The sequence below is a fragment of the Topomyia yanbarensis genome, chromosome 2 (assembly GCF_030247195.1).
Source record: "Topomyia yanbarensis strain Yona2022 chromosome 2, ASM3024719v1, whole genome shotgun sequence".
In the NCBI taxonomy this organism is placed as follows: Eukaryota; Metazoa; Arthropoda; class Insecta; order Diptera; family Culicidae; genus Topomyia; species Topomyia yanbarensis.
In genome coordinates, this window is record NC_080671.1 from 276,475,534 (window position 1) to 276,488,778 (window position 13,245).

Here is a 13,245-nt window from a genome sequence, read left to right on the forward strand (position 1 = left end):
GAAAACTAGAACTAGGCAGGCTCATATGGGCATGATCGAAAGAAAATGTGAAGAATTCTTTGCCTTCTGCAGAGTAGGAGTTGGGCGTTCATCCCAGTCTACCGCATGGTCTATGGTATGCGATCATTCTTCGCATAGTCGTTCTAGGCGAGGATTTGTGAAGAATTTTTTGCCGGCGTCGGCGGTAAAACATGTTGATGAGTTATGTTCTACCATAGACCATACGGTAGACTTGGGTGAAACGCCCAACTCCTACTCTGTAGAAGGCAAAGAATTCTTCACATTTCCTTTCGATCATGCCCATATGAGCCTGCCTAGTTCTAGTTTTCCGTTCTAAGTTTATAACTGATTCGCTCTAGAATACCTATCCGTCTTTCAATTTCATTGCTTTCGGTTCTCTTAGTCTCAAATTTGCCGAAAATAGCCAACAAAATCGAAACAGTAGAACCTTGCGGCAATTAAAACATAGTAACATATAAACTAGTTGGTAAAAAAGTAGATAAAAAGTCGATTTCTGCTAGCTGAACTGTGTCATTAATTGCTATCAGCCATCCGTGTGTGCGGAACGAAAAAATAAATAAGTAGTTCAATCACAATAGGATCGGTGCGACACCGATAGCTTGGTGTCGATTGAATGCATACGTCACAGCTCGATGCTAGCAGAAAGGGAGAAGAATGATCGCATGGTCGTTCTAGGCGAGGATTTGTGAAGAATTGTTTGCCGGCGTCGGCGGTAAAACATGATGATGAGTTATGTTCTACCATAGACCATGCGGTAGACTTGGGTGAAACGCCCAACTCCTACTCTGCAGAAGGCAAAGAATTCTTCACATTTCCTTTCGATCATGCCCATATGAGCCTGCCTAGTTCTAGTTTTCCGTTCTAAGTTTATAACTGATTCGCTCTAGAATACCTATCCGTCTTTCAATTTCATTGCTTTCGTTTCTCTTAGTCTCAAATTTGCCGAAAATAGCCAACAAAATCGATACAGTAGAACCTTGCGGCAATTAAAACATAGTAACATATAAACTAGTTGGTAAAAAAGTAGATAAAAATTCGATTTCTGCTAGCTGAGCTGTGTCATTAATTGCTATCAGCCATCCGTGTGTGCGGAACGAAAAAATCAATAAGTAGTTCAATCACAATAGGATCGGTGCGACACCGATAGCTTGGTGTCGATTGAATGCATACGTCACAGCTTGATGCTAGCAGAAAGGGAGAAGAATGATCGCATTGTAGTTCTAGGCGAGGATTTGTGAAGAATTTTTTGCCGGCGTCGGCGGTAAAACATGATGATGAGTTATGTTCTACCATAGACTAGGGTGAAACGCCCAACTCCTACTCTGCAGAAGGCAAAGAATTCTTCACATTTTCTTTCGATCATGCCCATATGAGCCTGCCTAGTTCTAGTTTTCCGTTCTAAGTTTATAACTGATTCGCTCTAGAATACCTATACGTCTTTCAATTTCATTGCTTTCGTTTCTCTTAGTCTCAAATTTGCCGAAAATAGCCAACAAAATCGATACAGTAGAACCTTGCGGCAATTAAAACATAGTAACAGAATGGTTTTAAACCCGAGTAAATGCTGAATCGTTACCTTCACGCGGAAACGCCAACCGATTCAGTTTAACTACCATCTCTTCGACTGGAGTATTCCAAGACTCTCTCACGTCAAGGATCTCGGAGTCATCATGGATTCGGCACTAACGTTCAAACCACATACAGCATCCATTGTGGATAAGGCATCAATACAGTTTGGGTTCATCTTCCGAATAGCGAAAAACTTCAAGGACGTATACTGTTTAAAATCGCTCTATTTGGCGCTGGTTCGCTCAACACTGGAATATTGTTCTGCTATTTGAAACCCTTACTACCAGAACGTCGTCGACAGAATCGAGGTCGTCCAACGCCGGTTCATGCGCTTTGCACTCCGACATCTTCCTTGGCAAAACAAATTTCAGCTGCCGAGCTACGAACACCGTTGTCAGTTAAAACAGCTTGATACTCTAAGTATCCGGAGGGACTGCTCTCGAGCCCTGTTGGTCTCAGACTTACTGTCTGCCAGGATGCCAGGATGGCGCAATAACTCTCTTCTGCAAGCCCCGTTCAGGAGAACCATCTATGGGCGCCAGAGCGCTGTTACCGGACTCCAGCGTGTGTTTAACATTGTGGTGACGGCCTTTGACTTCAACCTGACAAGAAATTCGATGTCTTGAGGTTTTGGGTATGAAGCTGCTGGCGACCCTTTTGAATGTATTCGTTCTCTTCTGAAGTTGTTTGGGGAAAGTCGGATTGCTTTGGAACCGTTTCAGAAACAACCAAAACCCGCCTTTGGATAGGGTCTCTAGCTGGGAAAGCCACCAAGGTGAATGGTCTCCTAAGGGAGTAGCACGAAAATCATTAAATCAACTCGTTAAATGAAGGTTCCGGTGTTGTCCATCGATTGATTAGAAGCAAAAATCTTTTTGAGGGGAGCAGTATCGATTGTAGCTTCGGGGGGACATATACCGTCTTTCGCATTACCTGGAGAAGCAGTCATGGTGTCATCGTGGTTTGGGTTGCTGATCGCTTGACGAGTGATGGCAGCGGAATTGGAGCAGTGTTGTCCATCGATTGACTGAAAGCGAAAGTCTCCTTGAAGGGGAGCAGTATCGAGCGTAGCTTCTGGGGGACATATACCCTCTTTGGCATTATCTGGAGAAACAGTCGTGGTGTCATCAGGGTCTGGGTTGCTGATCGCTAGACGAGTGGCGGCAGCGGAATTGAAGCTGTGTCATCCATCGATTGACTGGAAGCGGAAATCTGGAGAAATGGTCGTGGTGTCATTAGGGTCTGGGTTGCTGATCGCTAGACGAATGACGGCAGCGGAACTGGAGCAGTGTTGTCTGTCGATTTAATGGAACAAAAAATAGGCGACAAAGGGTAATCAACAAACAACAAGTATTCAAAATAGATATTTGATGTATTCAGTAAAGTTATTCGTAATAGTAAGAGATACAAATTTGCCGAAGGCCTTATTTCAATACAATCATTTCCAAGAAAATTTATAAAAATATCTCATGCGTAGGGAGATTAATCAGCAAAAAATACCAAAAGAAAGGGCATATTGTATACATTAAATTCTCCAAAGATATTATTGACCAAAAATTAGCCGTATTGGCATTAATAATAGATTGCATGGTCTTTATTCTGGCTATGGGAAATGATAAAAATCTTTCGTCCGTATTTAATGTTAAATATCTCTTTTGGTAATACTCCGTTTTCAACAATCTATAGCTCGTTCGAAAGGTATTCGCATAAGTTATCTAAGGATATATGAAATGTTTATCTACGTCGCCAATCTCGGCAGTTAATAAAAAAAACTGCAAAAGCCACCATTTTTACACATTCAAGCACTCACATCTTGGAAACTAAACATCAAAATCAAAAACCATTTAATAGGTTTTTCATTTAAAATTGGTTTGGATAAGATCGGTTCAACCATTGCTGAGAAACACGAATGAGAGTTTGTCCGTTATATACACATACGGACATAGGTCCAAATCATCGAGCTGAGTCGATTAGTATATAAGACTCGGCTCTCCTTGCTTCGGAAAAAATCTTGAAAGTTTGAGCGAATTCTATACATTTCTTTTTTAAGAAATGTAAAACAACTTCTCATATAATTATTTTAGTGATAAATCTCCCTTGAAATAATCATGGAAAATCAACTCTTCAAAAAAGTAGTAAGAGACGCTGTGTCTTCAGCAAAGATTTTGGGAATTTAATTTAAAACATCTTTATTGGAGATATGGAAGCTCTATGTATGTAGCATATCTATATAAACGACATTTACAGTTCATAACTTAAGAACAAGTCCCTGTATACAAAATTGTATTACGCCATTTAATTCAGTACTCAAATATACATCATAAGTAGCCACAAACCCGATTTTTTAAATTTTCTTCATTTCCATTCTTATCTGGTGGTTATTTAAATAATTGATAGCACAAAAGAAAATCAAATGCTCGTAAAAACTGATCTGACCGACCAAAGGCCAACGGAAAACGCCAGTTTTCTTTAGTTTCTATGTGGATGTTTTCATGCATATATTTTTTTATATTGGTATGAATTGTCAAATATATGATCCGCACTAAGAGATTAGTTACAAGATCCCATACCCACAATTTACCAAAAGTCCCCAAGGTGTTTGAAACATTATGTTCTTAATGTAATGGTCAAATAATAAACTTCCAAAATTATTATTTAACTTTTAAATATTAATTTTTTTTAATACTAGTTAATATTTTTTTAATTCGATTAAATTTGGTTTGGTGGGGGGTGGTGGTCCAATCCCAACCCCCCCCCCCCCACTAACGTTCAAACCACATACAGCATCCATTGTGGATAAGGCATCAATACAGCTTGGGTTCATCTTCCGAATAGCGAAAAACTTCAAGGACGTATACTGTTTAAAATCGCTCTATTTGGCGCTGGTTCGCTCAACACTGGAATATTGTTCTGCTATTTGAAACCCTTACTACCAGAACGTCGTCGACAGAATCGAGGTCGTCCAACGCCGGTTCATGCGCTTTGCACTCCGACATCTTCCTTGGCAAAACAAATTTCAGCTGCCGAGCTACGAACACCGTTGTCAGTTAAAACAGCTTGATACTCTAAGCATCCGGAGGGACTGCTCTCGAGCCCTGTTCGTCTCAGACTTACTGTCTGCCAGGATGCCAGGATGGCGCAATAACTCTCTTCTGCAAGCCCCGTTCAGGAGAACCATCTATGGGCGCCAGAGCGCTGTTACCGGACTCCAGCGTGTGTTTAACATTGTGGTGACGGCCTTTGACTTCAACCTGACAAGAAATTCGATGTCTTGAGGTTTTGGGTATGAAGCTGCTGGCGACCCTTTTGAATGTATTCGTTCTCTTCTGAAGTTGTTTGGGGAAAGTCGGATTGCTTTGGAACCGTTTCAGAAACAACCAAAACCCGTCTTTGGATAGGGTCTCTAGCTGGGAAAGCCACCAAGGTGAATGGTCTCCTAAGGGAGTAGCACGAAAATCATTAAATCAACTCGTTAAATGAAGGTTCCGGTGTTGTCCATCGATTGATTAGAAGCAAAAATCTTTTTGAGGGGAGCAGTATCGATTGTAGCTTCGGGGGGACATATACCGTCTTTCGCATTACCTGGAGAAGCAGTCATGGTGTCATCGTGGTTTGGGTTGCTGATCGCTTGACGAGTGATGGCAGCGGAATTGGAGCAGTGTTGTCCATCGATTGACTGAAAGCGAAAGTCTCTTTGAGGGGGAGCAGTATCGAGCGTAGCTTCTGGGGGACATATACCCTCTTTGGCATTATCTGGAGAAACAGACAAGATATCTTGAACATTAATGTGACTGACACCAACATCCCTTGAATAATCGGGAAAATAAGAAAAATATTCAAAGTCACGATCATTGTCTGAATAGTTAGAATAAGTTTCTTGAGAAAATGTTGCGAAGAGATTACAAATATCTTTTAAAGTTTTACCCTCTTTCCCATCTAAAGACATTTTTGATGGGAAGTTGCATGAATTCAACTTAGTTTTGATATTATTAGAAAAGTTTTTTGGGCATGACTTGATCTCATTTTCAGTTTTTGCATTATATACAGTTTGTGCCGAAGAAATAGCCAAAGTTAGTTGGTCACGAATGTTAAGGTATTTTTCCAAATTATCCTGATTATTGTGTTTTCTGTAAATTTTGTGAGCTTTTGCTTCCGATTTTTCAAATTAATAATTTCCTTGTTGAACCAAACTGGATTTTTGGAGCATGATTTCGTCGTTTTTTCGTGAGTGGAACTACCTCCTGTATTATTTGCCATAAAATATTATAAAAGATCTCCACTGCACATTCAATGTTCTCTTGATTCTTTAAAAGGGACTGCCAATTAGCACTGCTTAATTCATATTTAATATTTTCATAATTTGCTTTTCTATAATCGAAGACGTCCTCGAAGTCACAATCAATGGAATTATGATTCTTGTGCACAAAAATAGAGAATTCTATTGCTGTGTGAAACGTTTCATTTTTCCATAAGGGAGAATGAGATTCATCAACACAGAAATCTTCATTAATGTTTGTTAATAGCAGATCTAAATAACGATTGTGTTGATTTTTATATGGTTTATTTGATTGAGTCCTGGCAATGCAATTTTCTCAAACATATATTGTAATGTTTCGTTTTCACCAACGACAGGAAGTAGAATGCTCTCATTTTCAGAGTCAGGAATAAAATCTAAGTAGCGCTGATTAAAATCACCATAAATATGAACTTTAAATTCTGGAGGAAAATTAGAGATTATTTCTTCAGCTGCTTGAAAGAAAATCTCATATGTTGATTTGCAAGCTAGATCCGGTGGAAAGTACACTGAGACAAAAATGTGGATTTCATCAGTGATATGTGCTTTAACCCATACATGTTCAAATTCTTTGAATTTTGGTGAAACAATAAGATCGGAATTAAATATAGATGAAACTGCGATGAGAACTCCTCCGCCTGACATTCTTTGGGTTAGTCGTAAATCACGATCAACTCTAAAAACATTATAGTCACTACCAAAAACCTCTTCATTTTTTACATCCTCATTCTAACTTGTTTCGGTACCTAGAATTATCGAAAATGAGGTGCCTAATATATTCTTATGGATTTCGTTCATCTTTACGGCGCTCCTCATTCTATTAAAATTGTGACAGTAAACCAAGATTTCAGTGGCTTTCGAAGAAGTTGGTTGTGATTCGTTATTCGTAAAAATATTGTTTAAAACTATTGTACCAGCTGCGTCATGCTTGTCCTGGTCTGCCTCTGAGAAGTGCGTTAAAATTGGCGAAAACACGAACGTTCATAGGAGCAAGATGAACAATGATGTTGATTTCTATGGTGATTGTTGTTAAGACCATTGTTGTTTCTATTGCAAATGCTGTTTCTGTTGTTGTTGCTGTAACTGCTGTTTATGTTTTCGTTGTGGTTGTTGTTATTTCTGTTGTAGTTGTTGTTGCTGTTTCTATTGTAGTTGCTTATTTTGTGATTATTGTTGTTGTTGTTGCTGTTGTTGTTACTGCTGTTAATGTTGTTGTTTCTGTTTCCGTTGTGGTCGTTATTGTTTAAGTCAATAGCTTCGCAGTGCTTGTTGTAAGTTGCCATCATCTGATTTAATGGTCCAAACTTGGCATAATTTGTACGATAATTGTTTGTTATAAATGTATTTCGGATTCGTAACTGCCGGGAAGGTATATAAAAATTAAGTTTAGATAGAAGTTCGACTGAATCAATACGACACGAAATGATATCGTTTAGAAATGAAACCATTGCATATTCTCGGCGCTCTTTTAGTGTTTGGATGTTAATGAGCATACAGCGAGCTTTATAAGATGGGAGAGGAAATCGTGTCCAACCTATTTTGCGAAGTGCAAACAATAAAAATTGCCTTTGTACTGATTCTATTCTTTCTTCATGTGTGATTGAGAAAGGTGACCAAACTATGCTACAATATTCCAGTATTGACCTTATATACGAGATGTATAATGTTTTAATTGTGTATGGATCATTAAAATTGTAACTAAAACGCTTTATAAATCCAAGCATGTTATTTGCTCTATTGATGATTGTGTTGTAATGGTCAATGAATGTTAATTTTGAATCTAGAATGACTCCCAAATCTTTAACTCTTTCGCACTTTTGTAACACTTGATTTCCTAGAGTGATTGAAATGTCAAGTGTATTTCGTTTCCTACTAAAAGTTATTGCATTACATTTTTTTACGTTTAGTTGCAGAAGGCTTTTGTTACACCAGAGGTAAAACATATGTATTTCTTCCTGTAATATCTTTATGCCTTGTTCGTTCCTAATTTCTAAAAAGAGCTTCATGTCGTCCACATAGATAAGCACTTTTATGTTTTTGAGAATGAATTATATGTCGTTTACGAATAAAATGAACATAAGAGGGCCTAGATGGGAGCCTTGAGGAACTCCTGATGTGACTTGAATGGGATTCGATTTCTTCCTTTTAAATCTAACTATTTGTTGACGGTTAGTTAAATATGATTCGAGCCATTTGAGAAGACCTGATTCAATTCCTAATTTTTTCAGTTTGAATAACAGCAAGGGTATGTCGATACGATCAAATGCCTTGCTAAAGTCTGTGTAAAGAGCTTCAATGTAGTTTCCATTCTCCATTGCAATCAATGAGTAGTTGACGATTTCTAGTAAATTTGTATTAGTTGAACGTCCTTTGAAGAACCCATGCTGCATGTTAGTAATTCTGTTTTTGATTTGATTGAATAGTTTTTCGTTAACGATTGCTTCAAAGGGTTTAGGCATACATGACATAATGGCAATTCCACGGTAGTTACATATGACAGATTCTTTGCCACTTTTAAAAATGGGTACCAGGTACGAGCTTTTCCATAAATTGGGGAAAATGCCAGATTCAAGCGACATGTTAAAAAGCCAAAACAGAGGAGCTGTGAGTTCCAACGCTAAGTTCTTCTTAAATACGGGTGGAATCCCGTCAGGTCCAGAACCTTTGGAGGCATCTAGTTTGTTTAGAGCCTCCATAATATCTTGCACACTGACATGATTGACGCCAATGTCTGTGGTGAATTCTGGGAAGAAACCGAAATATTCGCGATCACGATTTTCTTCAGAAAATGTGGTATAGATGTCTTGAAAGAAGGTTGCGAAAAGATTGCAGATTTGTTCCGCGTTGACACCGACATTTTCTTTAAGTTTCATTTTTGAAGGGAAGTTTTCCGATTTTAAATTATTTTTAACATGATTAAAGAAATTTTTTGGGCAAGATTTTATTTGAAGTTCGGTTTTTGAGTTATACTCTTCAAATGCTATTTTAATGGATATGTCCAAATAGTTAAATAAGTTCCTTTCATTTCTGATTTTTTTATACTTTTTGTGGGCCTTTTGTTCACGATTTTTTAAATTTTTAATTTGCTCGTTATACCAAACTGGATATTTTGTGTTGCCTTGTCGCCTAATTTTTTTCAGTGGTACTTGTTCAACTATTATATCAAACAATTTTGTGTAAAAGACGTCTACTGAATTTTCGATACTTGTTTCATTTCTAAAAAACGTTTGCCAATCTATACTGCTTAGTCTTTGTTTTATGTTGTCAAAATTTGCCAATTGAAATTGAAAGGCCTCTTCGTACTCGCAGTCATCGGGTCTTTTGTTATCATGTACAAATACAGAAAACTCAATTGCTGTATGAAACGCTTCATTTTTCCATAGTGGAGTTAATGATTCGGTGACACAGAAGTCTTCAAGAATGCTTGTGAATAATAAATCTAAATAACAGTTTTGCTGATTTTTAACATGATTAATTTGGTTAAGTCCTAAACTTTCAGTTTTGTCAAATATGGCCTGCAGAGTTTCGTTATCCCCAACGACTGGAAGTAGGATGCTTTCATTTTCAGTGTCTGGAAAGAAGTCAATGCTTCGTTGATTGAAGTCACCATAATTATGTTGTGCCTGTTTCTATTGAAGTTGTTGGTGATATTATTGGACTTGTTGCTGTTATTTCTATTTTGGTTGTAGTTGTGATTATTGTTATTGTTGTACTTATTGCGGTTCCTGTTCTTATTGCACTTGCTATCTTTGCTGTTGTAGTTGTTATTGTTATTAGTGTTGATATTGCTATATCTTGTACCCTGTTTTCTTCTCGATTTTTTACTCTTTGCTGCTTTATCTTTCTCTTTTTGTTGTTTAATACGACGCTGTTTACGTAAGTCATATTATGACCAGTTGGAGCGCCACACTCTTTTCAAACCAAGTGTGCGCCATCCATCTTTTGCCACTTGATTATGTTGCGAACCTGAGATAGCAGTTTTATTTGAAACGACGGTCAATTCGTCCATCAGACTGGGGGGAGACACCGCAGGTGTCAAACGAGTATTATTAACACTGGTTTCCAGGGTACTAATTGTCGCGGCAATTGCCCTTACTTCGTCTACAATATCGTCGCCATCGTGATTTTATTTCGTCAAGAGCATCACGAGCAGAAAACGACTGGTTACCGGTATGTTCGTTGCATTGAGACGCCATGTCAATGGTTATTACGCTTAAATTTTGAACTTCGCAGCATATTTTTTAGCTCACGAGTCGGGTCAGTTGTGAGCTCCACCACGTACTCCTCAATGCGCTTCCTTGTGGATTCCATAGATATGTTGAATAATGATGTTATATGATTTTTTAAAACAACGAGCTCATCGGCCTTATTGACCGCGTTGTTTTCCATAGCGCGTGATAATGTTGACACCGCATAATCAACTTTCGCGCAGGTGATATTATTTACATTAGTCACCGTTTCTTTTAGCTGGTGATCAATGTTGTCGAACAGTTCACCAAATGCGTTCAACTTTTTAATGTCGGCAGCCATTCGAAGATTGGAATCAGTTTGCGTCTTGATTAAATTAAACAGCTGCTTCTGTTGGAAAAGCACTTTATGTGTGTCAATTCCCGTTTTAAGATTATGCTGACAATTTGAGCATAGAGGAATCATAAAAGACGTGATGTGATGCCCTTGGTGTTACAATTTGTTGCAAAACTCGCACTTCCATAAAAAACGATCATCACTAATTGAACACGATCGAACACTGCACGACATAATGCTGACTTTTTTTTCGAAAATCGCGCGCGGCTTAAATTAATCAAATAAATACTTGAAGCGACAGCCATGATTGGTCTATCTGTCTTGAATCATATCAATGAAATTTGTATAACTTGTCGTAAGATACAGGAGAAGTCGTTTGTGGCCAATCAATCCTTCCGCTGTAACTCGATATTCTCCTCTTCGGGCAATCTGAAAAGAGCTTTTACGTCCGGAAGGAACGTCGAATGCTCAGTTCGAAAGGCTCTTAAATCGTAAATCATCACCGTTATCGGCGGAGGAGATTGTTGTTTCATCTCATTGGCATTACGCACAATGCGAGGAGATTTACAAATCTCTTATGTTTCACATCCGGATGAATCATCGAATGAGATCAATCTCTAAGTGTTATTGTCATTATTTATTGAATCTGTAATCTCGAGGATCATTCACCTTTTTTGAAAATAATATACATTTCAAAGATGCTATACTCTTTACAATTCATGAAAGATTAAAAAATAATCGAATATGATTGCTGTTTCTATTCTGGGCGCACCACTTTCCGTTACTTGTGTTTCTTTGTCCGTAATGAGCAATGCTAGATGTTTGGTGCTTTTTGTGTTTTCGCGTGACTCTTGTGTAACCGGCTTATTTTTTGTTTCTTATTTCCCTAGGTATGGAAGCTATTGGTTTGGGTATTTCGTGGACTATCGTTTGTCCGGCATTTGTTTTTGGCTAGCTAACTATGGCTGTCAGCAGATGTCGAAGTTTGTTTGTTAATGTTGGTTGTAGTAGATGAATTTTCTTTAGTTGTTTCGGCGCTTCGCTTACCGTACTGTGCCGTCTGACTACATAACAGGCACGTGAGCGGAGTATGTGCATAGCGTTCTTTGGATGTAGTTAACACCTGATCTACCGTCGAAGTAGAAAGCTATAGATCGGTTCAGCCGCATTCGCAACCCCCGAACATCGTTGAGAATGTCAGGGAAAAGCTTCTTCAATAGTAATTTTGTGACGGATTCCACATCTCCATAATTTGACATAAATCATTTAATATAATCCGTACTAGTGCGCAGTGCCAAATCGTGTAGGCCAAATGCCATCCGATCATTGTCCATATACACGGGGATCTTGGTTTTGATGTTTGTATTTGTTGTCGTGTTACAGGCAATGTTTCGGCAATGGCAATGTTACGAAGTATTCTACCTCGGTTCAGGAGTTATTAGTACTACATACCTCGTGTGATGTAGCTGTGTGTGTGATACTTCTGTAAGCACAACTTCCCTTTTCACCTTGATCAACTGTTCACCCTCGCGCACTGTAGGTTTAAGATGGGTCTGCGAAAAGCCAATCGCAATCGTGCTCTCTTGTAATGGGCGCATTTTAATTTGTGATTCTCTCATTGCACTCGCAACGGGACTTTGCGTTACACGTACACGCTAGAAGGGGGGGGGCGTGTAGTATTTTTATTTGTTAGTATGCAATTTGCAAGCGGTGCACTTTTTAACTTCTGATCTGGAAGCAGACTTTTCGCATAAGTGGTTTTAAACCCATTTATTCTTTATAGAGGAGTATTGCATATTGCTGCTCGTTGGCTTACTATTGGCTTGCTTAAAGGGCGAACACGAAATTATTGCGACACCGAAAATGTCATGCCAATTTTCTTATAATGTTTAAAATCAAACCAAAATTTTAGGGTAGTTTTATACATATATTTACTTCAAAAATCAAAAGAAAAGTTAATCGATGGAGTCTTGAGTGTAAAATTGAACGCATTTTCGCTTGATGCCCTCCATCAAAGTCTTTACAGTGTCATCCGGTGCCAGTTTCTCAGTTTTTTTTTTTCATTTTCTTAACATGTCCTTTTCGTCTTTGACTGTCTTCTTGCTCTTCCGAAGTTCCCGCTTTATCATTGCCCAGTACTGCTCCACCGGGCGCAGCTCCGGATAGTTTAGCGGATTCATGTCCTTTGGAACAAAATGGACAGAATTGGCCTCATACCACTCCAGGACACTTTTAGAATAGTATCATGATGCCAAATCTGGCCATAATAGCGGAGCTTCGTCGTGCTGCTGCAAGAACGACAAAAGGCGCTTCTCGAGGCACTCAGATTTGTAGATCTCGCCATTTACTGTGCCCTTTGTCACGAAAGGCTTACTCCTCAGTTCGCAAGAGCAGATGGCCTGCCAAATGAGATATTTGGAGGCGAACTTCCACATTTTCTTCTTCTTAAATTTGTCGTCCACATAGAACTTGCTCTTGCCGGTGAAAAACTCCAACCCCGGAATTTACTTAAAATCGGCTTTTATATACGTTTCGTCGTCCATCACACAGCAGCCATATTTTGTCAGCATCTTCTCGTAGAGCTTCCGCGCCCGAGTTTTAGCCGTCGATTGTCGCCGCTCATCGCGATTTGGGATGGTTGTGTACCTTGTATGTATGTAGTCCAGCTCTCTTCTTTGCATTCTGGACGTAGCTCTGCGACATGCCGATCTTTTTAGCCAAATCACGGCTTGAGACGTTGGGATTTGCTTTAATCATCCGCTTCAGCTTTCCCTCCGTCTCTTTGTTTTCCGGTCCCGGTTTTCTTCCAGCTCCTTTGCCGTGGTCCAACGTCAATC

The 13,245-nt window shown here is 39.0% G+C and overlaps 1 protein-coding gene across 3 annotated transcripts in view; it reads left to right on the forward strand.

Moving 5' to 3' along the window:
• Positions 1–13,245, forward strand: part of LOC131683179 (uncharacterized) — a 933,050-nt gene that overhangs the window by 153,856 nt on the left and 765,949 nt on the right. The window lies entirely within an intron of this gene.